This window comes from Mastomys coucha, unplaced genomic scaffold, assembly GCF_008632895.1.
Source record: "Mastomys coucha isolate ucsf_1 unplaced genomic scaffold, UCSF_Mcou_1 pScaffold21, whole genome shotgun sequence".
Taxonomy (NCBI): Eukaryota; Metazoa; Chordata; class Mammalia; order Rodentia; family Muridae; genus Mastomys; species Mastomys coucha.
Genome location: NW_022196904.1, coordinates 43,784,920 through 43,811,701, shown reverse-complemented (window position 1 = coordinate 43,811,701; position 26,782 = coordinate 43,784,920). Strand labels below are relative to the sequence as shown.

At 36.0% G+C, this 26,782-nt stretch overlaps 1 pseudogene; it reads left to right on the top strand.

Moving 5' to 3' along the window:
* Nucleotides 1-8,029: 8,029 nt before the first annotated feature.
* Nucleotides 8,030-25,966, top strand: LOC116101238 (annotated as a pseudogene).
* Nucleotides 25,967-26,782: the final 816 nt, after the last annotated feature.

The following is a 26,782-nucleotide window of genomic DNA, read 5'->3' as shown; positions in this document are numbered from 1 at the left end:
GTGGCTGTGCTACCTGATGCCTCCCAGCTTCTCTTGAATCCTCGAACAAAAGATCCAGACACACATTTGTTCAATTCAACTTGCCATCTGGCATAATTGCTGGGCTCTGCTATCTCCCACCTGGAAAAGCATGCCCTTATCAATTTCTTAACTCTACCTCTCCCACTTACCCTATTCAGTTGCTAAATTCCCATGACCACCTGCCTATAGGAGTTGCCTGTTTGGCCACTCTGTTTTGAGATCTCACATGGTTGTGCATTCTCCTCTCTCCGAAACATGGAAGCCAGTTTTCCTTCCTTGCATCTTTCTTTTCCTCCAGGGACCAGGAAGTCCCACCTGTACCTTCTTCCATGGCTTTCTTTACTAACAGATCAAGAACCATTTGGAGAACAGGACCTTAACATCAGACTCACCCCCTACAAAAATCAGCATCCTGTTCTTGGTAAGATAAAAGGTATTTAGGAAGCTGCTTAAGCTAAACAAGACAGGTCAGATCCTGGATCACAATATTTGTCAATCAAAATTTGTAATTTTCAACTTGTGAGGTTCCTCGCAAATATTAAATACTGAGAGTGCTCTTAGCACTTGTTAGTTTGAGAGCTAATATTGAACTTTATTCTTCCTTCAAAGTTTCCTCAATATATGTGTATGTTTTTACCATAGAGAGAGAGTGGAAAGAATGAGGAATGAGGTTTTTATGCATTACTTTCTCTTTTCTGTGAAGAGACAGTGATTTAAACAAAGATTCTTTATAAAAATTTCAAGCATCACATAGCAATTAGCCAAGAAAGCCTATGGATTTTCAAAATTTCTCAATTTAACTCAAGAGGATAAAAGAGAGTCTTCTGAAACTGATAGTAAAAATTTTAACAGTAAGCATGAACATTGAACACTGCCTCACACGGGCAACAGCCATCTTAGAAATATATAAAATGTTTTAGCTGAACATTTTAAAGAGGAAGTGATATGCAGTTGATGCTCTTCAAATGTAACTTCTCAGACCTGCCATAAAATACTTTTGAAAATGAGTGAAAATTGATGAATTGAATTCTCTAAATTTTAAGAGACTCACATCAAACTTTACTATGAAACCAAAATGTCATCACAGACAGAAAAATTTTTTGTGATTCCCATTTTTAACAAAAGATCTGTTTTCAAATATAGGCTGAAATTATGTCACTGAAAGACACTTTTGTTCAAACACATTTTGATTATTAGTTCTAGTATGACTTATCAGTACTCCCAGTTCACTTCTCCAGGTGATATGATATGATTTTTTTTTTTGATATGACTTCTTCTGTCTTCTATACAAGTATTTTAACTGGATTTGATTACCCAAAACCATGTAATTTCATTAAGCAAACATCAAAAGTTGGTCAAGATGAATTGACTTCCTGAATACTTTGAAAAATTTCCAAGTATTAAATATTAAGCAATTGTTACTATTACAGCAACAACACCAAGGAAAGAGGAAATGAAGAAGAGAAAATGATACTGAGATTAACAGAAATTCAGATTCCATTTTCTGCTCAAAAGATCCTCCACACATGGTAAAACAAAGAGATTTAGATTAGGTGATTTCCCCATTCTCACACAATTAGTTACCAGTGGAACAATAATTCAAGATATGTGTATATAAATAGAATATACTCAAAGTACAACGAGATAATGGAGAACAATACACTTTTCATTCCTTACATCACTGGAATTTTAAAAAGTATGAATGAAGGAGAAATAGTACCAGTTGGAAGGCCTGCAGATACTCATAGGGATTTCTGAGGATACATGAACATAGCAAATGTATACACATCCAAAAACTTCATCATATCAACAAGTTTGGCAAGTATCTGCAGTCATGTTGTAAAACACAAATAAGAATTTAATAGGAGCTTCCTTGACTTTATCTAGATCAAAGAGCAGGCAAAGTCTAGAACTGGGATTCATGTTCTGACTTCATACCAATTATGAACTCTCTTTCTATTTCACATCTCTAGCCTTAAAACAAAAAAATAAAAAAGAAAATAAAAAAAATGAGCCTTTAAATTGTTTATAATGGCAGAAATCATTTTAATATGCAATGATTAGTGAACCATTATTGAAAACCTAGTTCTTCAGTTAGAGATATTACAAGCTTGTGTGTATGACATGATTGATTTATTTTCTACTCAACTGATGTTATATATGCAATCAGCTAACATATATCAGTCTACATGCATCAGAATTGGTCTCGTATATTAAAAAGAATTTTAAACATGTATGCCTTTTATTCTTGACTCATTTCATAACTTATCAATGGTACACTACTAAGCAATTTATGCATTTCTGTTCTATAGTCAGTGAAAGTGTATTCTATGGTAATTTTAAAACAAATAAATTATTTACATATCTAACAAGTTAGCAAAGCACATTGATTTTTCTAAATTAACACTTGTTAAACCTGTTTTTAAATGATTTATGATTGCCCAAGATCTCCATGTGCTTTGCATTCATAAATTTGAAATTAGGAATATAGGTCATTTTTTACATAAAAAGGTATTGTAATGTTGTTAATGACTTTAAACTGCATGCTGTACTCTCATAACACCTCAGAATTCTCATTATTATTATTTTTTCTCATACTTTCTGTTTCCCTTTTCTAATTCTTTCAACACCAAGGCTTTTTAACATTTGTATTATCTCTCATTTCCTTCTCAAATCTTAGAAGTTCACTATGCATTTGTCAAACTTGTGCTGCCAGCTCTTTTTAACAATGGTTTTAAAATTTTTACGACTTATAAATATGTTTCTCAATTAGTTCTGAATTTTATGTACTCTCTAATTATTTATTGGTTGTATCTATATGTGGTGAAATTCTGTATCATCTGGATATTTGAGTCTATATGTGAACTGAGGAAAACCAATTTTGTGGGATTAATTGAGAAGAGATAAGTTACTTTATGGTAATGATTTATAAAAATTTCTTCCTCACACAAGGGGCAGTGTGGATTACTGTTAGGTGAAAACTCTGCTTATAGTTAAATTAGGATGCCTTATAGAGGGAAATGGACACAGAAAATCTGCTATTTGGAAAACAAGACAGATTGTATGTTGTCATCTGAAAAAGTAGGAAAAGGTAACATACCACTGTTTCTTATGCAGCTGGTGGAAAAGTATAGAGGATTTTGAGGATTTTCTTTCTTTTTTTTTTCTGCTTAGCTAATTCTTTTTTTTAATTAAGTATTTTCTTTATTTACATTTCTTTTTTTGGATATTTTATTAGATGTTTTCTTTATTTATAATATCTCCTTTCCAAGATCCCCCCCAAAAAAACCAAACCCCTGTTCCCTACCCCCCACCCCCGTTCACCACCCTTCCCCATCCTGCTTACTGGCCCTGGCATTCCCCTACACTGGGGCATAGAACCTTCACAAGGCCAAGGGCCTCTCCTCCCATTGGTGACTGACTTGGCCATCCTCTGCTATACATATGCTGCTGGAGCCATTAGTCACACGATGAGTACTCTTTGGTTGGTGTTTTAGTTCCTGGGAGCTCTGAGGATACTAGTTAGTTCATATTATTGTTTGTCCTAAGAGGCTGCAAACCCTTCAGCTTCTTGGGTTCTTTCTCTAGCTCCTTCATTGGGGACCCTGTACTCAATCCAATGGATGGCTGTGAGCCTCTATTTCTGTATTAGTCGGGTCCTGTCAGAGCCTCTCAGGAGACAGCTATATCACGTTCCTGTCACTTGCTGGCATCCACACTAGTGTCTAGATTTGATGATAGAATATGGGAAGGATTCCCAGGTGGAGCAGTCTCTGAATTGTCCTTCCTTTAGTCTCTGCTCCATAGTTATTCTCTACAACTCCCTCCATGGGTATTTGGTTCCCCCTTTTAAGAAGGATCAAAGTATCCACACTATGGTCTTCCTTCTTCTTGAGTTTCTTGTGGTTTATACTTTATACTTTGTGTATTCTGATCTTCTGGGCTAATATCCACTTGTCAGAGAATGCAAATCATGTATGCTCTTTTGTGATTGGGTTATCTCACTCAGGATGATATTCTCCAGATTCATCCATTTCCTCAAGAATTTCATAAATTCATTATTTTTAATAGCTGAGTAGTACTCCATTGTGTAGATGTACCACATTTTCTGTATCCATTCCTCTATTGAGGGACATCTGGGTTGTTTCCAGTTTCTGGCTATTATAAATAAGGCTGCTATGAACATAGTGGAGCATATGTCCTTATCACATGTTGGAACATCTTCTGGGTATATGCCCAGGAGTAGTATAGCTGATGCTAGGTACAAAAGTTAAATCAAGATCAGATAAACAATCTAAATGATCCATATCTCCTAAAGAAATAGAAACAGTCATTAATAGTCTCTCAACCAAAAAAAAGTCCAGGACTAGATGGGGTTAGTGCAGAGTTTTATCAGACCTTCAAAGAAGACCTAATACCAATTCTCCTCAAACTGATCCACAATATAGAAACAGAAGGTGCTATACTCAATTACTTCTATGAGGCCACAATTACTCTGATACTTAAACCAAAAAAAGACCTTAGAAAGAAAGAAAACTTTAGACCAATTTACCTTATGAATGTAGATGCGAAAATATTCAACAAAATTCTTGCAAATCGAATCCAAGAACACATCAAAATGATCATCCATCATGATCAAGTAGGCTTCATCCCAGGGATACATGGATGGTTCAAGTTATGAAATTTATCAATGTAATCCACTATATAAACAAACTCAAAATAAAAAACATATGATCATCTCATTAGATGCTAAGAAAACATTTGACAAAATCCAACACCCCTTCATGATAAAAATCTTGGAAAGATCAGGAAACGAAGGCCCATACCTAAACATACTAAAAGTAACATACAACAAATCAGTAGCCAAAATCAAACTAAAGGGAGAGAATCTTGAAACAATCCCACTGGGCTGGAGAGCTGGCTCAGTGGTCAATAGCACTGGCTGCTCTTCTGTAGGTCCTGAGTTCAATTCCCAGCAACCACATGGTGGCTCATAACCATCTGTAATGAGATCTGATGCTCTCTTCTGGCATGTCTGAAGACAGCTACAGTATACTTACATATAATAAATAGAAATGCAAATAAATAAATAAATAAATCTTAAAAAAAAAAACCAATCCCATTAAAATCAGAGACTAGGCAAGGCTGTCCACTCTTTTCCTATCTATTCAATATTGTACTTGAAGTCCTAGTTAGAGCAATTAGAAAAACAAAAGGAAATCAAAGGGATATAAATTGGAAAGGAAGATGTCAAAGTATCACTATTTGCTGATGATATGATAGTATAATTAAGTGACCCTGGAAATTCTACCAGAGAACTCCTAAACTTGATAAACATCTTCAGCAAAGTAGCTGGATATAAAATTAACTAAAGCTAATTAGTGGCCTTCCTCTATTCAAAGAATAAATAGGCTGAGAAAGAAATTAGGGAAACAACAGCTTTCACAACAGTCACAAATAATATAAAATATCTTGGTGTGACTTTAAGCAAGTGAAAGATCTATATAACAAGAACTTCAAGTCTCTGAAGAAGTAAATCAAAGAAGATCTCAGAAGATGGCAGGATTAATATAGTAAAAATGGCCATCTTGCCAAAAGCAATCTACAGATTCAATGCAATCCGCATCAAAAATCCAATTCAATTCTTCACAGACTTGGAAAGACCAATTTGCAAATTCATCTGGAATAACAAAAAACCTAGGATAGCAAAAACTATTCTCAACAATAAAAGAACCTCTGGTGGAATCACCATCCTTGACCTTAAGCTGTACTACAGAGCAGTTGTGATAAAACAAAACAAAACACAACAAAAAACCAAAAAACTGCATGGTATTGGTACAGTCTAATCTTCATGTCTGCATGCTGTCATCTCTGCGCAAAGTGGATGTTGGTTACAGTTTGTATTCTCATCTAATGACTCACATTTCTACAAAAGGTGACATTAATGAATCATTTAAATGCAAATCACTACTGAAATGCTCATAGGTTAGGGGCATAAAAGCCACAGTGCAGAATCTCTTGAAATAGCAATTTTGACTTTGATGTATTTTAGGGATTTGACATAATGTAGAAGAAAGAATCACTTTAGAATAGAAGACAAAATTCCTCTTATTCTTTACTGACAATAAATTTATAATTCTACTACATATACACTATTACATTTAAAGTTAGATTTATTTTGATAAGTCTTGCATTTTGGTATTTTCAAAGTTGAGCATATGAGCATATTTTCCTACTTTGATTTTAATTGTGGTAGTTACATTTCTGTCATTGAGAAAAAAGTAACTTTTTTGGTACTAATAAATTGGTTGAGATTGATTAATTCATAATGATAAGATTTTTATTTATTAAATTATAAAGGGTGGAATAGTCCAAGTAGTTAGTGGCAACAACTGTCAAGCGCTTCCTGTGTGATAGCTTGGCTAAAGAGTCATGTGTTCTGGAAGTGACCACTAACAGCAGACTGAATACTTTCATGACGAAAGCACTTTCAGTACTTCATGAGCTCTTGCAATTCCCTTGTTTTCCCTGAGGTACAATGGAGATTAAATTTGAGCACTGAGGTTTGGAGTGAAAATACAAACACAGTTGTAAATACAAAAACAAACAAAAACAAAAACAAAAAATGAGCCAAAACAAAATAAAACAAAAATCAGTCAATGGCTGTCTTAGGGTTTTACTGATGTGACTAGACACCATGAACAAGGCAAGTCTTATAAAAAAACAACATTTAATTGGCACTGGCATACAGGTTCAGAGGTTCAATCCATTATCATCAAGACATGGCAGGATCTAGGTAGGCATGGAGCAGGCAGAGCTGAGAATTCCACATCTTCATCTGAAGCCTGCTACTGGGAAACAGAGTTCCAATCTAGAGGTTCCAGGTAGCTAGGATGAGGGTCTGAAAGCCCACACACTCAGTGACACACCTACTCCAACAAGTCTACACCTACTCCAACAAGTCTACACCTACTTCAACAAGAACACACCTTTTAATATTGCCACTTCCTGGAACAAGCATATGTAAACTACAATAGCCACATCTGTCATTGTCAAGATAAAAGTCCAGGAAATGTTCTGTATGTGTTCTATCTGGTATAAATGACACTTAGATATTATACCAATGCCTTTCCTTTTTCTAATTATTCTGTTGTATTTAGTATTTTGTTGTTTTCTGAGGTTAAAGAATTTTATGTGACTGGTACACACCAATTAAATAGAAGTCTCATAATTAACAACTATGATTAAGAAAGTATAGTTTTTAATTTCTATTACTTCTAAGGTTCTATGATTTTTCAAAATGTAATGAGTGATCAGATAGTAAAAGATTGGAAGAAAGACCACTGTAAACATATGTGATACTGTAGATTTTGCTTGTCACTTTGACACATGGAAGAAACAAATAAGAAATGTAAGCTTTTATACCCGGTATTCTCCCAATTATGCACTGTGTAGAAAAAAATATTTATAAAATAAATTATTTTCTAGTTTGAATATAGGACTTATCAAAAATGTTTTAAACACAGTCATATATAAAAATATTATATAAAATTACTATCAGATCCTAAACCATTACACAAAATCAAAATACTTATTAGAGTTATTTTCTTTCTTTCTTTCTTTCTTTCTTTTTAATTAATTAATTAATTAATTAATTAATTGAAATGTATAGTGATGGATAGTCATATCCAAAATCAGTAAGTAAACTAAGAAAAGCTGCTCAAATACTGAAAAAAAAAAAACTAAAATGAAAGTAAGATGTGGTATTTGAAGAACCTCATTTGGTAAATGTGACTTGCATTAAGGACTGAACTGTATGCAGAGTAGCAGCAGGTTTGTTTTTCAGAGAAAGACACTTGCTGAACAAACCTGGCAACCTACACTCAGTCTCTGGAATCCATCCTCAGTTAATCTGGAAAGGGAGAAAGGAATCGATAGAGTTGTCTTTTGACCTCTACATATGAATCTATGTATAACCCCAACTCCAATCATCACCCTCACCACTACAATGACCACAACTACCATCGTCATCATCATCGTCCTCATCACCATCATCAGTATCATTGTAAGTGGTTAAAGTAACAGAAATATTGAAATGGCCAATAGTAAAAGAAAGGAAAGCAGAGGAATAGCAAGCCAATAGCTGCAGAGTTGAAATAATGCAGGCCCCAGGAGAGCTCAGAGAATGGACTGGTTTTCATTTCTGTCACTGAAGGAAGCAACTCTGGGTTTACACACATCAAAACCATGAACTTATTTATATTAATTTCTGGCGAATTATAAGCTTTCTTGGGTAAAGAAGAAACCAGAAAAGTGCCTGCTATTATCACTGAACATGAGATATATTGGTAGAGTGACCTTGAATAATGTCAGTGAAAATGCTGGAAGGAAGTCAGGCTTGGGAAAGAGTTAAATTGGAAGGCCCATGCACATGGAACTGCATGAAATGACCAAAATGGAACAATTAAGGATACTTCCTGTATCTCCACTAATATGTCTCTCCTTGATTTAGGAAAGATTTTGTATGACTCTATTAAAGAACTGGTCACAGACAAAATAAAATCAAGGAATATATATTTGTTCTTCTTAAACTCATTTTGTGACTCTAGTTTCTATGTTTTCCCTTCATAGAGATGTTATCAAATCCAAAATGAAATCACTCAATTTTCATCATGCATAAAAATGTGTGTTAAAAGTAGGATAATGTAAATATTGTAGAATTTCAGACATGGAACCAATTAATTCTGGCTAGTTAAACAAGCTTTGCTAGCACCAAAGTTACTTACAGAATAGTGTTTATCTATGTACATACCCATCCATGATATTTGATCACAACATGTATTATTAATTAAGAATGCTATTTATTAGTTTAGAGCCTAACAGGGAGAAGTGTACTTTGTAGAAGAGGGATTGCTTAGAAGGCCCAAGGAGAAGCATACAGACACATATACATGAAAGATATTTTCCTTAATAAAGTGTCAGCTCAATGGCTTAAAAAGAATTGCATAGCATTGTGAGTATTTTGCTGCAAGCCCAGATTGTAGATATTTTGTGTTACTTTATTAAAACAATGCAGAGAAGAAAATGCTGTCAAATGGTGACAGCTGTCCTTTTGTAGTATGACTTGGCCTGGCCCTGTGTAAAATGCCTCTGAAAATATTTTATCTCATGTCCACAGTGAAAGTATGTCACATATCAAATGTATGGTGACTCAGAGGCCTCTCTGAAGTGTACATTTACTTTTGTATGGACAAATTATTGAGGCAAGGAGAGCAGGATGCATCCCTACAGAAAGGCATACAAAGTAAGGATAAAGACCTATCACTCCCACAGTTATTTTGTCTGTCTGCATTCTGATAAGAACCCATACCCCCTCATCTTGTCAGCATCACCAGACTGTGGCTACAGCCCTCCAATTGAAAGAACAGCTGCCTTTGTTTGTACTGATCAAACACTTCACACCCCAGTACAGAGAGTTCCTTGTCTCTGAGGATAAATGAAACATCTCTTCCAAAACTCTGACCACATTTCTCATTTCTCCTACCAGTTTCCAGAGGTTAGAAAAACAAATTGGTAGGGCTGGAGAGATGGCTCAGTGGTTAAGAGCACTGACTGCTCTTCCAAAGGTCCTGAGTTCAAACCCCAGCAACCACATGGTGGTTCACAACCATCTGATGCTCTCTTCTGGTGTGTCTGAAGACAGCTACAGTGTACTTACATATAATAATAAATAAATCTTTAAAAAAACAAGAAAATAAAACAAATTGGCAGTTAACATAGAGAAATATAGAATAATAAGGCTTGAGGAGATATGAAAGTTGAAATAAATAATTTTAAAAATATGCACCTTAAGTCATAGTCAAAGCTCTACAAGGAATAGTATTGGAAGAACCTGAAATATTTGCTAGACCAAATTGACAGTGCTGTTGTGTGACAGGCAGTTTATTTCACTGAGTGCAGAAACCATAGATCATAGAAATGTTGCATTTATAGGCTAATCAATTTAAGGAATGAATCTGGGATGTGTACTTTCTATTAAATAAAATAAAAAATATTTATTATTTCAGTTTCATTGTAATTTTCAGTGTATATTGGCAAAGTAAATATTCATTTATGTCTTGGGGTAGAATGGGATGCTATTTTTTGGTGATTTAAAAAAAAAAAGTGTAGTATAGTATTACTTGGTGCACCTGTGTGAGGGACCTCATTGAGCGTTCACACACAAGAACACATCCCTCACCCCTACTGCTCTGACTTGGGTTTATACTCTTTCAGCTGGTTCTGCACTGCAGCTGCACTCTGCACTCTGGGAATAGCCCCTCGCTATGCTTGTAAGAGCCTCTTTTTCCAGATTCCACAAGTGAATGGTAGCACACAATCCTTTGCTTCAATGCCTGGTTCATTTTACTTCTTTCATAATGATCCCTTTCTACATGATTTGTTTAAATACCAGAATCTCTCTTTTCCATGGAGTACTGTGCATATCTATCTTTCCTTGGGTATGTATCTGTGTTTTCTATATATGTTAATTCTTTCATCTAATTATCATATGTGGACACTAGGGTTGCCTCTATAGCCTGGCTGCCATGCTTACTACTGGAGTGAACTTGGAGTTGCCTATGTGTATTTCCCAGGTTGATTTCAATGTGTTCTGTTTTTGCTATCTGAGCTTTGTAGGTTAAAACCTAAACTAATGATAATAATAATAATAATGACGATAGTGGTGGTGGTTGTGGTGATTATTTTCATCATCATCTAGACATATTGTGTTATGTTATTCTTTTGTATTTTTTTTCCTAGGAAATTTCCAATTTCAGATCTAATGTCTATGACTTAAATCCATTTGGGTTTGCCTCATTCTCCATAGTCTCTTACTTTCTCTTTTTCTCTGTCTATCTGTCTTATATGTATTTCTGTCTTCCTTCACCATGATCTCTCTCACTAACATGCTGGTTTTTCAATCATACACGCATATTATCATAAACTCAGTGGTTCTCAACCTGTGGTCAAAGGTTCCTTTCACAAGCTTAGCCTAAGTGCACCTGAAAACATATTTATATTATGATTCATAACAGTAGCAAAATTAAAATTATGAAGTAGCAGTGAAGATTTTATAGTTGGGAGGTCACTACAACTTCAGAAAGTGTCTAAAGGGTTGCAACACTAGGCAGGTTGAGAACCAATACCATAAAGGATCTTTCTTTCAGATGTTGTAACCCATGCACTATCTTTCCAGAGGAACACTACCTAACTGTCAAAAAAGTCACTTTTCATGCTTTCCTTTTGCTTCTCCCATTTTACTCCAAAAAACAGTTTTATTTCATAATTTAGACTGAGAGACTTTGATGATTTATGCTATTTATAATGTGATCATAGCTTATTTGCAGAACTCTAGAATTCAGCATTGATGATTCTATGCCTTCAGTTTGAAATAAAATAATGTGTTCATTAAGGAAAAATGGTCACTGTAGGGAAATGAATAGCTCCAACATAGCAATAACATCAAAGGTCTTAATGAGCACAGCACACAGACATATGTTTTGAGGTCTTTTTGCAAATACCTCGTGAACTTTTCTCTCCTTGATAATCCTATGGAGGTAAATACTATGTTCTTTAATCAATCCCTCGGTCTCTCAGCAGGTGTTTTCAACTCTCAAAATGATTTTTTTCCTTCCCACTGGAACCAGAGAGTACCAGAACAAACTTCCAATAATTCAAAAGCATATTCACAGCAAACAAAGTAAGAGTCAGGAGAGGGAACTTTTTGTTTGTACTTTTTTTAAAAAGCAAGCCTTCAGATTAAAATAAAGACAACGTTTTCAATGCAACCAATTGCAAATAGAGGAAGAAGACATTCTGTGAAAGGACCTCTCTTTCTGTCTTCCATGTGCACTGATCTAATATTGACCACAATTAACTCTCATTGGAATTTAAGATCTATTGCATAAGGACCCTAAGTAGTGACAACATAAAACTATTACAGGCAGAAAGACAAGTTTCCACAATGGCAATGTATGTTAACAGAGTTTTGAGATTCATTGTTAGAAGTCAATTGATGAATATTTTTATTACTTAACTTAAAATTTATTCACTGAGATCATATATGTGACCTTATTCAGGTATTAAGACATCTCAAATTTACCAAATTTGGATTATTATAAACACAGTTCCTAAATATTTACTGAGTCTACTGACATATCAAAGTACTGTTGTTGTTTATTTCATTGTTTAAAATAGATTTTCGTAGTCCAGGAAATTATCCTATTATTCAGTAATGGCTACCTTAATAATTTAACTATATATATGTTACATTTCTTTAAGTACATCTTCATATTCTGGTATGAGTCTAGGAGTGTGGTGGTCTTTATGTGTGAGTCCAATTATTCTTAGTTCACACTTGCTATTGTTCTGGCTGATCTTGCTATACCAAGGTAACATTAATCATGGAGCTGTTACAGCAGAATTTTTCTGGGATGATGTTAAATATAATTACAGCAAATGCCTTTCATACTGGAGAACAGGCTCAGTAATGATAAGGAAAATGTGGTGCAGTAAGATTAACTCCTGACTCCAAGGCAAGGGAATGAACAGTCTTAGTCTAATTTATACTTATACTGAACCCAGCCTCAACCATCTTTGAAATAGAGAGAAAAGTGAACATAGAAATCATTTATATCCTCTGGTATTTATTATTTATAAGCAATTCAAAACATAGAATTCTCAGATATCTTACCATAGGAATTCTTTTTTTTTTCTTTTTTGCAAAAGAGATAGCTTTTGTGTTTCTGCATTTGCATAAAATATTTTATGAATTTTGTTGTGATTATGTTGTTTAATCTAATGTCATACTTTCTATGAGTGTGGAGGACCAAAAATTTCCATATTCAGACAGTAAGGATGTAAATGAAGGGCTCCATCCATCATCACTCCTCAGCATCTCGATAAGATCTTTAAATATTCAGTAATAGGCAGGGAGGCTGAGCAGTTTAGTTTCCCTGGGGGCTACCAGTAACATGAATTTGGATCAGTGAGTGAGCTCTTCGGCAACATCATGAATATTTATGTATTCCATTCTCCTGGCATACTGCACTGTTTGGCATTTTGTGTAATGTTTCTGAATGATCCAAGCTATTCCAGTTGGCTCATCTGGCTTTAGTACACCTGAAGTCGCAGAAACACACATTAAAGGGAAAGAACACCAAAAAAGTGATATCAGGGGGTTACAACTGCCACTACAACACATCTATTCTGGCATGGCTTATACACTCTTTTCTGATACACACACAAATGGAAATGTGTGTATGGCTCACTAGGTAAAATGCCTCCCAGACAAGAAACCAGCAGTATATCCTGAGAATCCACATAATTTGTTTGTTTGTTTGTTTGGAGGTATCTGATTTTAATCCAAGTACTGGGAAGGCAGACAGGAAGATCTGTGTTGCATGGAGCTTTTGCTATCCTGCTTTACTCTCTTGGTCTGCTTTGGCAGACCATGACATCAGACCCTGCCCAGAGAATAGTGGGTCCACTGATGAAAAACACAGACAAACTCATTGTTCAATCTCTATCTGCCTTTTTGGCTCAGTTGCTGGGTTCTTCTAAGCCGTCCTCAGCTGATGTGCCCTTCCCAATACTCTTGCCTCAGCATCTCTCAACCTGTCCTCAGCTTCAGTTGCTCAATTACCTTTAGTCTCAGCTCAACATCCTAGCCTCCCACTTGGAGAAGCAGACTATGGTGGCTCCACCTGAGATCTCACATGGCTGGTCGGTCACCTTTTCTCTCTCTGAAGCATGAAGAGAACACGCTTCCTCCTCTGCATCTCTTCCTCTGGGGAAATGAAAGTCCAACCTCTTTCTTTCTGCCCAGTACTTAGCTACTGGCATTTTTACTGCTAGATCAGGAACCAGCTGGGGTACAGGACTTTAACATCAGAACCACCCTGCACAAGTCTGTAGGACTTGCTCTTATTTCAGTCTAGTATAATACCCAAACCTCAGTTCCCAGAGGCAGATCCTGTCTCAAACAAGCAAACAAACTAACAATTTAAATAACAAAACAAAACAAAATGAATGGCTTCTGATTAAAGCAATCTGAGGTTGACTTGATACTCACAAAGATGTGTACACACTGTACCATGATGAATACACACACACACACACACCACACACACATACACACACACACACACACACACACACACACACACTTTTTTTTCTGAATTCTGAGAAACGGGAGTTTTCATTTCACTTTTGAAAAGAGCAAAACCACATTAGAGTTAAACCTGAATTACACAGGGCAGCTACTTGTCCCATGTGTTCAAAGCACAGAAAACACCCCCTCTATCGCAAGAGAAACTGAAGAGGATCACAGATAAATTTTATGAACCCTGAAAGTCATTGATATTACCTTCCCAAAAAGTAAAAGAGAAAGAATTAAATCTTAATGTCATTCGAGGTTAGATATAATGATCTGAGGTAAATTGTTCTGAGAATTTTGTCTCATTAGATATTGAAGCTCACACACATGATCACATACCACACATATAATGTGTAGTATGTTAAAAAATCAGAAGCTTTGATATAATCAGTGTTGCTAGGAAGGGTTAGGGAACGAGGAAACATTTATCCCGAATATTGCAGATATGGGTATGAGTTGATGCAATACACATAATGGAAGAGCAATGTTTCAAGTATTCATATGCAAAGGTGTCAGCCACTGCTGTCTAATAAACAGATAAACTCTTTCACTTCAAAGTTGCTTATGATTTCACATGTATATGGATAGTCACTTAATATATTCTTGCTGGAAAATCTGGAAACTTTTTAAATGTTACACATTAGGAGTTCACAAGAAAATTATGGGGAAGTGTTATTAATATCTATATATGTAACACTGTGTGTCAGTCTACAAATATTAATGTAATTATTTTTAAAGAGTGTTAAGTGAAAGAATAGTGTGCTGTACATCAGAAAGTCACTGTTTGCATTTCTGAAGAAGTAAATGAGTAGGTGAAAAGAAAGACACCATAAAAACACACATAAGGAACTGTCAACAATTTTTTACTTCAAGGAAAGAAGAATAGATGTTTACCCTCCTCCTTCCTCCAATCCCCATTTTCCTCCCCTTCTATGTCCTTATCCTTTTCTTTTTGGCTTTTTGGAAGCAGAGGTTAGCTCAGGTTTGCTTAAAACTCTCTATGTACCCCAGCTGAACTTAAAATATAACAATCTACCTTCCCCCCCCCTCACCCTTCCTGTAAATGTTTGGATTTCTTGCCTGAGCATCTACAACTGTAGGCAAAGCTGAAGTTCTTACAACAATGCTATTGGGATTGTGTAACATCTTTCTTTATATATGTCTCTGTAGAAATTTATAGAGACTATAACTCTAAGAAGAAGGAGTTCTGGATCAGTACCAAATCTGTTCACACTTCAGAATTAAGCAAAGTTTATGGCTGTCTTTGACCTAGGGCAGTGCAACAGAGACTCAGCAGGACCACACAGCTACGTTCATTGGACAGCCTAACAAAGAATGTTTATTGATTACAGTATTCATCCACCTTAACTAGAATTAAGCTGGTTACCTAATTCTCTAAACTTTTAGAAATTAGTGGAGTGTACTGTAGCATTTTGTTACTAAGAAAATGCCTGACATATAGGAAGGTGGTTGAAGAAGAATGGATTCTATTTCAAACAAAACAGCAAAAAAGCAAACCAAACCAAACAACAAATGAACAATAACAACAACAAAACTGGCTAATTCCCTGAAAGCCTCAGATTAAAAACCTTCAACAGTATAACACTACCATTATCATGTGAGAGTTTTGTGTTGGCTCTTGTTTTATTATTTACTGCTTTGACAACAATGTACTTGTATTAAAGCCTGCAGTTTTGAAAAACACACAACACCATGTAATTCAGTGCCTGTTGAGGGCTCCTTGTGTACACAAGTTAAGATGTCAAAACTACAAAAATGGAAATCTTCCATGTATATATAGTTTATGGTGTATTATGTATTATATTACATACATAATTATTGTATAATCAGAATTATACAATAGGTTGTATAATTCTAGAGAGGCAGAAATGGGGGCTGTGTTTATTGGAGATCCTTAGCATTCACTCTTTCATTTTTATTTTGAAAGCTTCCATTAGTGAATTAAAACTACCTCACCTTTTGTTTTCTGTTATGGAGTACAAAGCAGAGTCAGATACACCATAAATGATCCTTCCTGAAGAATATCCCACACAGACGCATCTATTCAAGGAACTTAATGACCTGCTCATATTGATTTTTTCTGTGAATAAAAATGTTCAGTATAATGACAGATCAATCACAGAAATCTTTTAGCTGCCCAGGATTGTGTTACTTAAAAATGCATGAAGTTGCTTAGGGAAAATTGATCTCTTTTATTCCTTTAGTTAAGTTTGGTCTTTTATGTTACATAAAACTGTGGAATGTGAGTCACGGACTAAAGGAAACTTTTCTTAGCTCTTTAATGGCCCTCAAAGATTGATGTGTTTCTTTATTAATAGGATCATAGTGGAGGAGTCTAAAGTTTGTATGTGTGTGTGTATGTGTTGTTCAAACATATACATCTGTGTGTGTGTGTGAAATGGGGTAGCATATATGTGCTGCCTCTCTCTCTCTATGTATATATACATACTCTATGTACTTATATAATATGATATACAAGTTAATCTTTAATATTCTATAGATAAGACATTAGCAATAATCCTTTCTCAGAATCACATTTTATTTCTTAATGTGTAACAAAAACCTTTTCTATAATACAAGTTGACTTAAAAGAGAAATAAATAGAAGTTTTCTGAACTTCTCTGATGATCTCAAGCCCGAAGAGAGATGCTGATAATTTTCATGTGAGTTCCTCCTTATACAGTCATGCCTAGCACAGCTTTACTCTTAGTGTGAAGTGAGAGCCACAAATCAGACAAATCCTGTGACTCAGGACTGGACAGCTGACAAGACTTGATGCTGGGATCCACCTAATTTCTGATTCAGAGGTGTATCCATAAGCATAAGAACAGGCCTGTACAAGGTCACTACATTTATTTTAGTCATATAATACATTTTATTTTTAGGTGGGTGATTCCTGGGTTATGTACTATAAACTTTCCATCTAGCTGTTGGAAATTTGTAATGAGTTACTATTATCTAATATTTGAAAACATAGTTTATGGCTATATGCAAAGCCTGTTATTAGTTACTAATATTGTAGGCAGCAGGCAAAATCCTACCTGGATAAATTTGTTCTGCCCTAATAGAGTGAGCCCTTGCCTAAGGTCATTTACACACAGACTTAAGGTACTTATAGAAGGGTTTGTATCTGAAGATCACTAGCTTCAGAGCACATGGTGCTGGAATTCTTGATTCTCAACTGCTGAGAAGTGTCACCAATGAGAGCCATCTTTTCATTATGATCTGATCATTTTCTTTGTTTTCTATCTTGTATTGTAATGCAGTTGTTTAATTATAAAAAGAAACCCAAAAGACATCTGACTGGACAAATGTAATATGGAGAAGCTGTGTGAAGGATCCCAAGACAAAGTGAATCTCTCCATAGGAGGAAGGGGGGATGGGACAAATTCTCTCCTATATGCTGTTTTGCTAAGTGATTTTTGATGAAAACTCTGCCTAACTTGGTATGTTCCTCATGGAAAGGGGTCTCACGGATCACTGAATCAGATATTCCACTCAGACAGAATTGACATTGTATGGACAACAATGTGGATCCCAGGGTCATTTGTCTCTCCTATGATTAAAGTTGCATCAAGGATCTGGATAACTCCAGAAGGATAAAAGAGCTGTCTGAATGGTTTAGGACTCTCAATGCAGCCCTGGTTGGGTTTGAACCTCTAGTACTTTCTCTTTCTGCCTTTCCTATGATGGGATTACAGATGTGTTTCACTATGTAGGTTGTCATTCATTTACATCTTGAGCGTAGAGGAATGTAGAAGAAAATGACACTTGAGTTGTAAGTTAACTAAGTTGCAAGTCATCACATAAGACTTATGATGCAATGTTACTGTTCTTTCTCAAAAAGACGATGCTTAGATTGTGAAAAACTGCTTTGCCTCAGGCATGTACTTCATTAGAAATCCACGTGACAGCAAGTGAACCACACAGCAGTAGCATGCCAATAAGTTTGCAAACCTAGGATATCTAGCTACCCCTGCCAGGAAGGAAAAATCAGAGCAGCTAATCCTTACTGTTGTTTTCTGATCAATAAAGTACTATTAAACAACAGAGCTCCAGGCTATTACAAACATGCACACTCAAGCACACAAGCATGATCACAAAATTCCTTATGCTTTCAATTTTATTTCAGTTTATCTACTTAAGTAAAAACTGAATTATAGACACAAGCTCGTGGTTGTTTGAATTCACTAATTAGTTATCTTACAATATACTTATTAGTCAAGTTGGCAGGAAACTAGGAAAATGAAGTCACTTTCTACTCTTCAGAAGCTTTTTAAAAATGAAGAGAAGAGTACAAGGTAACAAACAAGGTGGTGTGATGGGACCCAGTCTTTCCTGAAGAATGTGAAAAGCTTATTCAGAATCTCCTAAAACAGTGGGTTCCCAAGGTTCTTCCCACTGCAGAGTAAAAGAGCTAAAATAGCAGAGGATAAAACACCGAGCTTATGAGCTTTCTCATCTATTGTATCTTTATCATTTGATATGTTGTCTGAGAACTTCTGAATGGCACAAAAGAGATTGTTACTTACTGATTCCAGGATTTTTAATGTAGATAAATAGAATTGGATGACTAAAGAGGCATAAAAAATGCCTCTTAGGAAATATAATTTTCCCTGTGCTTGTAGCTCTTACTGATTCTCACCATTCACATGAAGGTTTAACTCTTTTCAGAACTCCTATATCACAGTAACAGGGTGATGCGTTGAAAAGGAATTTCAGGTGCGAAGTAATTTCACTAGATAAATTTTTGAGTTGTCAATGAAGAGTACCACTATTTTTTCCAGTTTTATTAATAAACAATCCTCCTGTTCATGTTATCTTGATAAGTGTCTAGTGAATGAATGAAGTAAATGAAGGATGTGGTCAGAAACTCACAAGGTGAGACACTCATTGACAAAGTTTCAGAACACTCTAGAATGTGAGGGCAAACATGTCTTGGTATTCATTTGTTGTACACCTAACAAAAGACTACACCCCACATTTGGTTACGATTTAATCACAGAATAAAAGATGCAGTGTGAAACTTTTCTTTTGCTCATAATTGCTACTAAATAATCAGGAAGAAGCCACATGCTTGGATGTGTCCAGTAGAAACTGAAATGCATCTCACCCATCTTCAGAACAATTGAGGCTTTATTAGGAATCTCTTTATTCTGTTTGTTTGGTTTCACATTATCATACTTATTTCCCATGTGAAGCAAAAGATCTATATTGATAAACCTACCTGTATATTACATATGTATCTATCATTGATTTATCTATTATCTACTGGAGACAGTGATGCAGGGGACCAAGTTCTAAGCTGCATCACCACTTGCTCATTCTGTGTCATTGTCTCAGTTGTCCCTCCAACTCCCAAGGTCCATAACTTTAAGGAACATAGTGCTGAATACACAGGCACAGAAACCATAGACAGAGGGTGTTGTATTGTCACCTACAGCAATGACTGGCAAGGACAAAAAAAAAAAATACCAGAGGCACTGACTTACCTGAGGTCTTTACACTTCTCACATGCTCTTTGTGAAGATGTAAAGATTATTTAACAGAGTTTCGACATTTTATGTTTTATAGCTTTGTGTTTCAGAAGGCTCATGTGATTATTGTATATCATATTCGACTTCTGTCTATGGAAAAAAGTGCCTCAAAAAGTATTTTAGAAAGCAGAAGTTAACTGTATTTCTTGGTTTATAGAGTTCTGAAATTTAGACTAAAGCAGCTAACATTTCTTACATTGCTTTTCATTCCGATTGATTTTTTTGTGTTTAATTCTTTGTAGATATTCTTTGTATGTTTATCATCTATTTGTTGTGTTTTCCAATTTATCACAAGCTAATATAATATTGATTTCTCTGGTCATGTTTTCTTTGAAATTGGAAGCACCTTTCAAACCAAACAATGTACTAGGTTTTTAATGGTAAGAATCGAATCAAGTGAATTTTTATCATGGGCCATATAGAAAAACATGGATGGGGACTGGTGAGATGGCTCAGTGGGTTAGAGCACTAACTGTTCTTCCAAAGGTCCTGAGTTCAAATCCCAGACGACATGGTGGCTCACAACCACCTATAATGAGATCTGACACCCTCTTCTGGCTTGTCTGAAGAGAGCTATGGTGTACTTAAGTATAATAATAAATAAATCAGAGCAAGCAGTGTTGACTGGAGCGAACAGGGTTGACCAGAACGAGAAGAGGTCCTAAAATTTCAATTTCCAACAACCATATGAAGGCTCACAACCATCTGATCAGCTACAGTGTATCCATATACATAAAATAAATAAATAAACCTTTCTTTAAAAAAACTTAGAATACATTGTTGTATTAATAGAAATGTGTAAAATAAAATAAAATAAAACTCTTTGCCTTCTTGCTCTAGCTCTGTCATCTTCCTTCTGCTCTCCCCATTCCCTCTCTGCATGTGCTCATGGTTGGCCTCTACTCCTCTCCTCTACTCCTCTACTCCTCTTCTCTTCTCTTCTCTTCTCTTCTCTTCTCTTCTCTTCTCTTCTCTTCTCTTCTCTTCTCTTCTCTCCTCTCCTCTCCTCTCCTCTCCTCTCCTCTCCTCTCCTCTCCTCTTTTCCTCCTCCTCTTCTTCCTTTCCCCCTCTTTCTCTCTGTCTCTCTCTGTCTTTCTGTCTCTTTGTCTCTCTGTCTCTCTGCCTTTCTCTGTCTCTGTCTCTGTCTCTCTGCCTTTCTCTGTCTCTCTTCCTTTCTCTGTCTCTATTTTCCTCTCTCCTCCCGTCCACATACCCTGAATAAAATCTATTCTCTACAAAAGAAATGTGTACTACAAAGGGTAACTTGGGTGTCAAAATTCCTTAACCTAAAACTTATAACTTAATGTTCAATGCTTATTAGGAATAGAGAAGTTTCTTCATTCTTGTAAAAGGGTCTTATCAAATATCAGTCATTGTTCTCTATTGCATATAAAAATAAAACCTTACAAAAAATAAAAAAAATGCAGTGCTTTTAACTTTAAGGATGTGTCCACATAGACAAATGTTCTGAGATTTTTAAGAGTCACAGCATATGCAGGTGTTGATGCATTCCAAGGGATGAGCTTCACAACACTTGAGCTAATGATGCTGTAGGAAGCACAGGTTCACTAAACACCCCAATTTCTCCAAAATAAACCACTCCTCTCCAACCTGCTACCACCACTACATTCCTACTATACTTCATTGGACATCCAGTCTCCCCTTCCTTCTGGGGCTCACACTGTAAGGTTTACCACATCTCCCTTATCCTCCCTAAGAAGCACAATCTGGGTCAGTAAAATGGCCTTAAGCCAGAATGCTTGAAAGTCAGTGCTTTAACCCATCGGTTTTATCAAGTCTGACACCACCAGAACCATGTCTTGTTTTGTCATGTACTCCCTACTTTGGATGATATTACACATGAATTCATCATAGATATTTTAAGTCCAATGGATATACTAGCCTTCCTGTTGTTATTAATACTTGCCTCGATAAGGTGACCCTTTAACATAGTTTTTGGCATAGAAGTCATTGTGCATACAGAATTTGTATAGAATCAGGACTACATACCAGCATCAGGAGGGGAGGAGAGTTGTGTGCTATGAGTACAGTCCTTCTGCAAGTGTAGAATAAAAGGAATTAAAATAATTTTCTATAGAAATGCTTCTTTGCTGGATCATTTCTTTCTTTTTTGGCAAATCACAAAAATATAAATTATCCTATTATTGCTTCTGAAAGCTTGAAAGTCAACTTAATATTGCATATAGAAATTAATATCAAAATAATAATATTATTTGCCATTTGAAAATGAGACAAAATGGGAAGTGAATTAATGTTACTGCTGACAAGAAATTAAACTGTGTGGTAGCACTTTAAAGATTTTTTAAAATTACTATAGCAATACTAATAATCTTCACTATAAATGAAATATTAAAATACACTATGAAATATGAAACTGCTTTAGAATCTTCATATCTCAGATAATGTAACTTTTTGCCTTTTTTTTTTTCATTTTACATCAGTTTTGGAAACCAATCCTTTGATTTGTTGACTTTCAATAAGGGCCAGAAAAAACATACCCTGTAAAACTAAAACACTGCAAAAATGCATCCAAGCTGTAGGGTTCTTTTGAATAGCACAGTATTTGTTCTTTAAATAGCTTAGAGTTTGTAATACATCTTTTAATACTTGTAATTCAGGCTAACTCTTCACACATTTCCTTAGTGCTTGATGACTGTGACCAAGGAATTTGGAAGTGGTTGAAAAGCCAGTGACCTCACACACAGCTCATTTTAAGAGCTGACTAGCAAGCTTGTCAACATTTATGGCCTAGAAGCAAAAAGTATTCCTAATGGATCTATCAAATTACACCTAGCTGCTAAAATAATACACAGTGTTCAGAGCTACTGGCATTTTAAAATAAAGTGAAGCAAATATTCCACAACCACAACTTAAGACAAAAGATGTAGAAGCAAAATAACTCAACCCTATTTTCAAGAATCAGAGAAATGTCTTATCCCTTTTGTTCTCACTTGTGGTAGGGTTTACCTCTCTTCCCACAGGTCCCCTATTCCTTTTACTTCAGCTTTGTTTTGCTATCCTTCCTCCCATGAGGACTTGCTTTGGTTTTTACATCCAAGATATTTTCTAGTTCCTGGATTCTACATGTATTTCCAACTAAACATATCAATGTAAAGGTTTAATGCTGAGACCCACATATATGTGAGAACATTTGTTTTGCTAGATTGATCTCTCTCTCTCTCTCTCTCTCCCTCTCTCTCTCTCTCTCTCTATATATATATATATATATATATATATACATATGTATATATATAAATCTTCCATCCATTATGTTTGAATTTTATAATTTGATTTTTCTTTCCAGATGAATAAAATTCTATGACATCACATTTTAATTATTCATCATCAATTTGAGGACATCTAGGCTGTTCCCATGTTCTAGACATTGAGAATAGAAAAGCTATGAACATGAAGGAATACATATTTGTATAGATGGAAGTCAATTTTTTTGCATATATCCTGGAGTGCCACAGCTGAGTCATATGCTAGACAGATGTATGACTATTTTTCTGAAGATCTACTATACTGATTTGGTCTAGCTATAACCATGTGCACTCCCACCAACTGTATATGAGGATCTTCATCCCCCAAATCTCTTCAGTATTACATTTCTTTGATTTTATAATCTTGACTCCACACATATTTGTGTAGGATATGAAGAAATCTAGTTATTACTTAACAAGATGCTCCTCCCTGTTGGTTAGCTTTCCTGGTTATAGAAGGGGCCATGTAAGCTGCTGGGAGGAAGTCTTCATGAGCTGTGAATTCTATGAACTGCAACAATTGTCTATGTTATAAGTGTAGCCATTACCATTCTGACTGGATCAATGGACAGTTCCTCAGACAGGAAGACATGTTTGGTGATGTATATCTGGCCACAAATTGGTCATTGTCATTAAACATCCTGAAGACACAGGGATCATTGCAGAGAAACTGGTGGAAAGATCGAAAGAGACAGAAGGTGGGAAGACCGGAGCGAAATAATATTTTCTGGGACTGATAGAATATTTCCACTCATGAACTCAAAATAATGGTGGTCATCTGCCAAAGATCCATACAAGATCAATCCAGTCAATATTTTAGCATCACATGATGACATCCATGAGCTTGTATACAAACTGAGGCACTATGGATATTTAATGTCTTCTGAAGAAGGAAGTAATAGTGTTCCTCAAGGTTGTAACTCCTGCTAAGTCAGCTTTGCTCCTGTAGAAGAATACACACCCAGGAATAGAAGGGAAGAACAAATTGGATTTAATGAGTTATTTAAGAAAAAGAGAAGACATGATATTGAGGAGCAGACATAGATCTGGAAGCATGTACTGAAAGGAGTGGTGGATTCATGTGATTAAAAATATTATATGAAACTTTAAAAAAATTAACAGAAATATTTTAAAAACTAAAATCAAACTTTGAAAACTAAATATCCTGCCCTATTTAAACAATATTTTTAAATGATGAAGTTTAGATATTTAGAAAACAAGTCAAAGTGAAATAAATAAGTATAACTTATGTTAATAATAAAACATTGAATTACTATGAGGCTTACATGCACAAAATTACAAATGACAGGGTTTCTCTACTGAAGAAAAGAAAAAATTACCATTGTCCTTATTGTAAGGGAAGAAGAAAACTATCCTCCTGATGTTAGAGTTTCAGGAAAATTTTCACATGGTGTTTGAAACAGCTCTGATAAGATTGAGTAACTGCAATGCACATATTCCTGAAGGATGTACAATCCTGTGCTGGCTGCCTAAGGTGTTACAGAAAAGGTTGAAGGTACAAAGGAAATCAGGCACAAGGGTCTTCTCCTTTGAGATAGATTGCAGTCTCTACTTAAAGCCTTGAAAGTACAAATTAGGAGAATGGAAGCAAAGGCCCATCTTGCTCGTGAGGGCATGGATGCTGTGGTGTGAATGCTAGAATCTACCTCAGTGTTAACTCTGTAAACTCTTACCAGAAAACTTTACCTGGCTCTGTTTGAAAGTGTATTTTGATGAAGAAGTGTCACATTTTGTGTAGCTAACAATCTCTTCTGTTTTGGAATGAGTGTGTTGAATATATATAAAGCTATCAAGCACATGCCTGCCCCTGCTTACAAAGAGCATGAAAATGAAGGAGATAACTAATTTGGTGGTACCTCAGGAACAGTTTCAGTTTCCATCCAGCTTGGTTCTGAGTAGCAAGATATTTCTCTGGCTTTGTTATTATCCTAGCCCCAATAAGATATGTGTAGTGTAGTTTTTCTCTTTTGTTGAATATTTTAGAAATCCGAGGCTGTACATCCTACCCATCGGAAAATTTTAAATATTATTATGAAAATACCTACAATTTTAGTACAGAAAGTCTTAACTTTATTCTTTTTTTTTTCTTTTTTCTTTTCCTCCTATGGATGATCATGTTTGCTGACTGTAGTATTGAGGGCTAGAATTCCCCTCCCCACTGTGTGTGTGTGTGTGTGTGTGTGTGTGTGTGTGTGTGTGTGTGTGTATGTGTGTGTGCGCTTGAAGTTGACGTGAAAAAAAAGTTTAATTAATTATTTCAAGTAATACTCAGTGAACCATTTCTTCAACAAAACTGTAATTAGCATCCATATACCTATCTTTTTAATAGCATCCGTGGTAAGTCTGTGTTACTGAATGAGCAGGTGCCTCACTATCGACAAGCTCTAGACATGATCTTGGACCTGGAACCTGATGAAGAGCTGGAAGACAACCCTAACCAGAGCAACTTGATTGAACAGGCAGCTGAGATGCTTTACAGGTTGATCCACGCCTGCTACATCCTCACCAACCGAGGCATCACACAAATGTTGGAAAAGTACCAGCAGGGAGACTTTGGCTACTGTCCTCGTGTGTACTGTGAGAACCAGCCGATGCTTCCCATTGGCCTTTCAGCCATTCCTGGTGAGGCCATGGTGAAGCTCTATTGCCCCAAGTGCATGGACATGTACACCCCCAAGTCCTCCAGACTCCAACACACGGATGGCGCATACTTCGGCACTGGTTTCCCTCACATGCTCTTCATGGTGCATTTAGGGTACCGATCCAAGCGACCTGCCAACCAATTTGTACCTGGGCTCTATAGTTTCAAGATCCATCCCATGGCTTACCAGCTGCAGCTCCAAGCTGCCAGCAACTTCAAGAGCCCAGTCAAGACTATTTGCTGATTGCCCATCCACCTCTCCCTCTGTCTGCAACACCACCATTCCTCCACTGCCATCCTTTCAGGAAGTCTATGGTTTTTAGTTTAAATTGAAGGAATTGTTACTGTGGTGGGAATATGAAATAAAGGAAGAAAAGGCCAAATATATATACGTGTATATATGTATATACATATATACACGCATATACATGTATATATGTACATACATATACATATATACACACACATATATATATATATACATACACACACACACACACACACACACACACATATATATATATATATATATATATATATATATATATATATATCATCCTCAGTGAGGGTAACACAGTCACAAAAGAACACGCATGGTATGTACTCACTGATAAGCTGAGAAGAGCCAACAAATTTAGAATACCCATGATACAACTAACAGACCATATGAATCCTCAAAACAAGAAAGACCAAAATGTAAATACTTCAGTCTTACTTATAAAGGGGAACAAAATAATCACCGGTGGTAAAGGGAGGGAGAGACCTGGGAGGGAGAGAGGAGAAGGAAGGACAAAGAGGGACAGGATCAGGTGTGGGAGTAGTAGTGGGAGAAGTACAGAGGGTCAGGAATGTGAATGGAGGTGTGTAGTAGTGGGAGATGGGAAAACTGGGGGAAACCACTAAAAAGTTCCAGATTCCAGGGATGCAAGAGGTTCCCAGGACACAACAGGGATGACATTTGCTGAAATAGCCAACAAAGGGGAGTTAGAACCTTAAAGACGATATCCAGTGGATAGGCATGGCCCCCAGTTGAGAGATAGGGCCACCCACCCATCTCAAA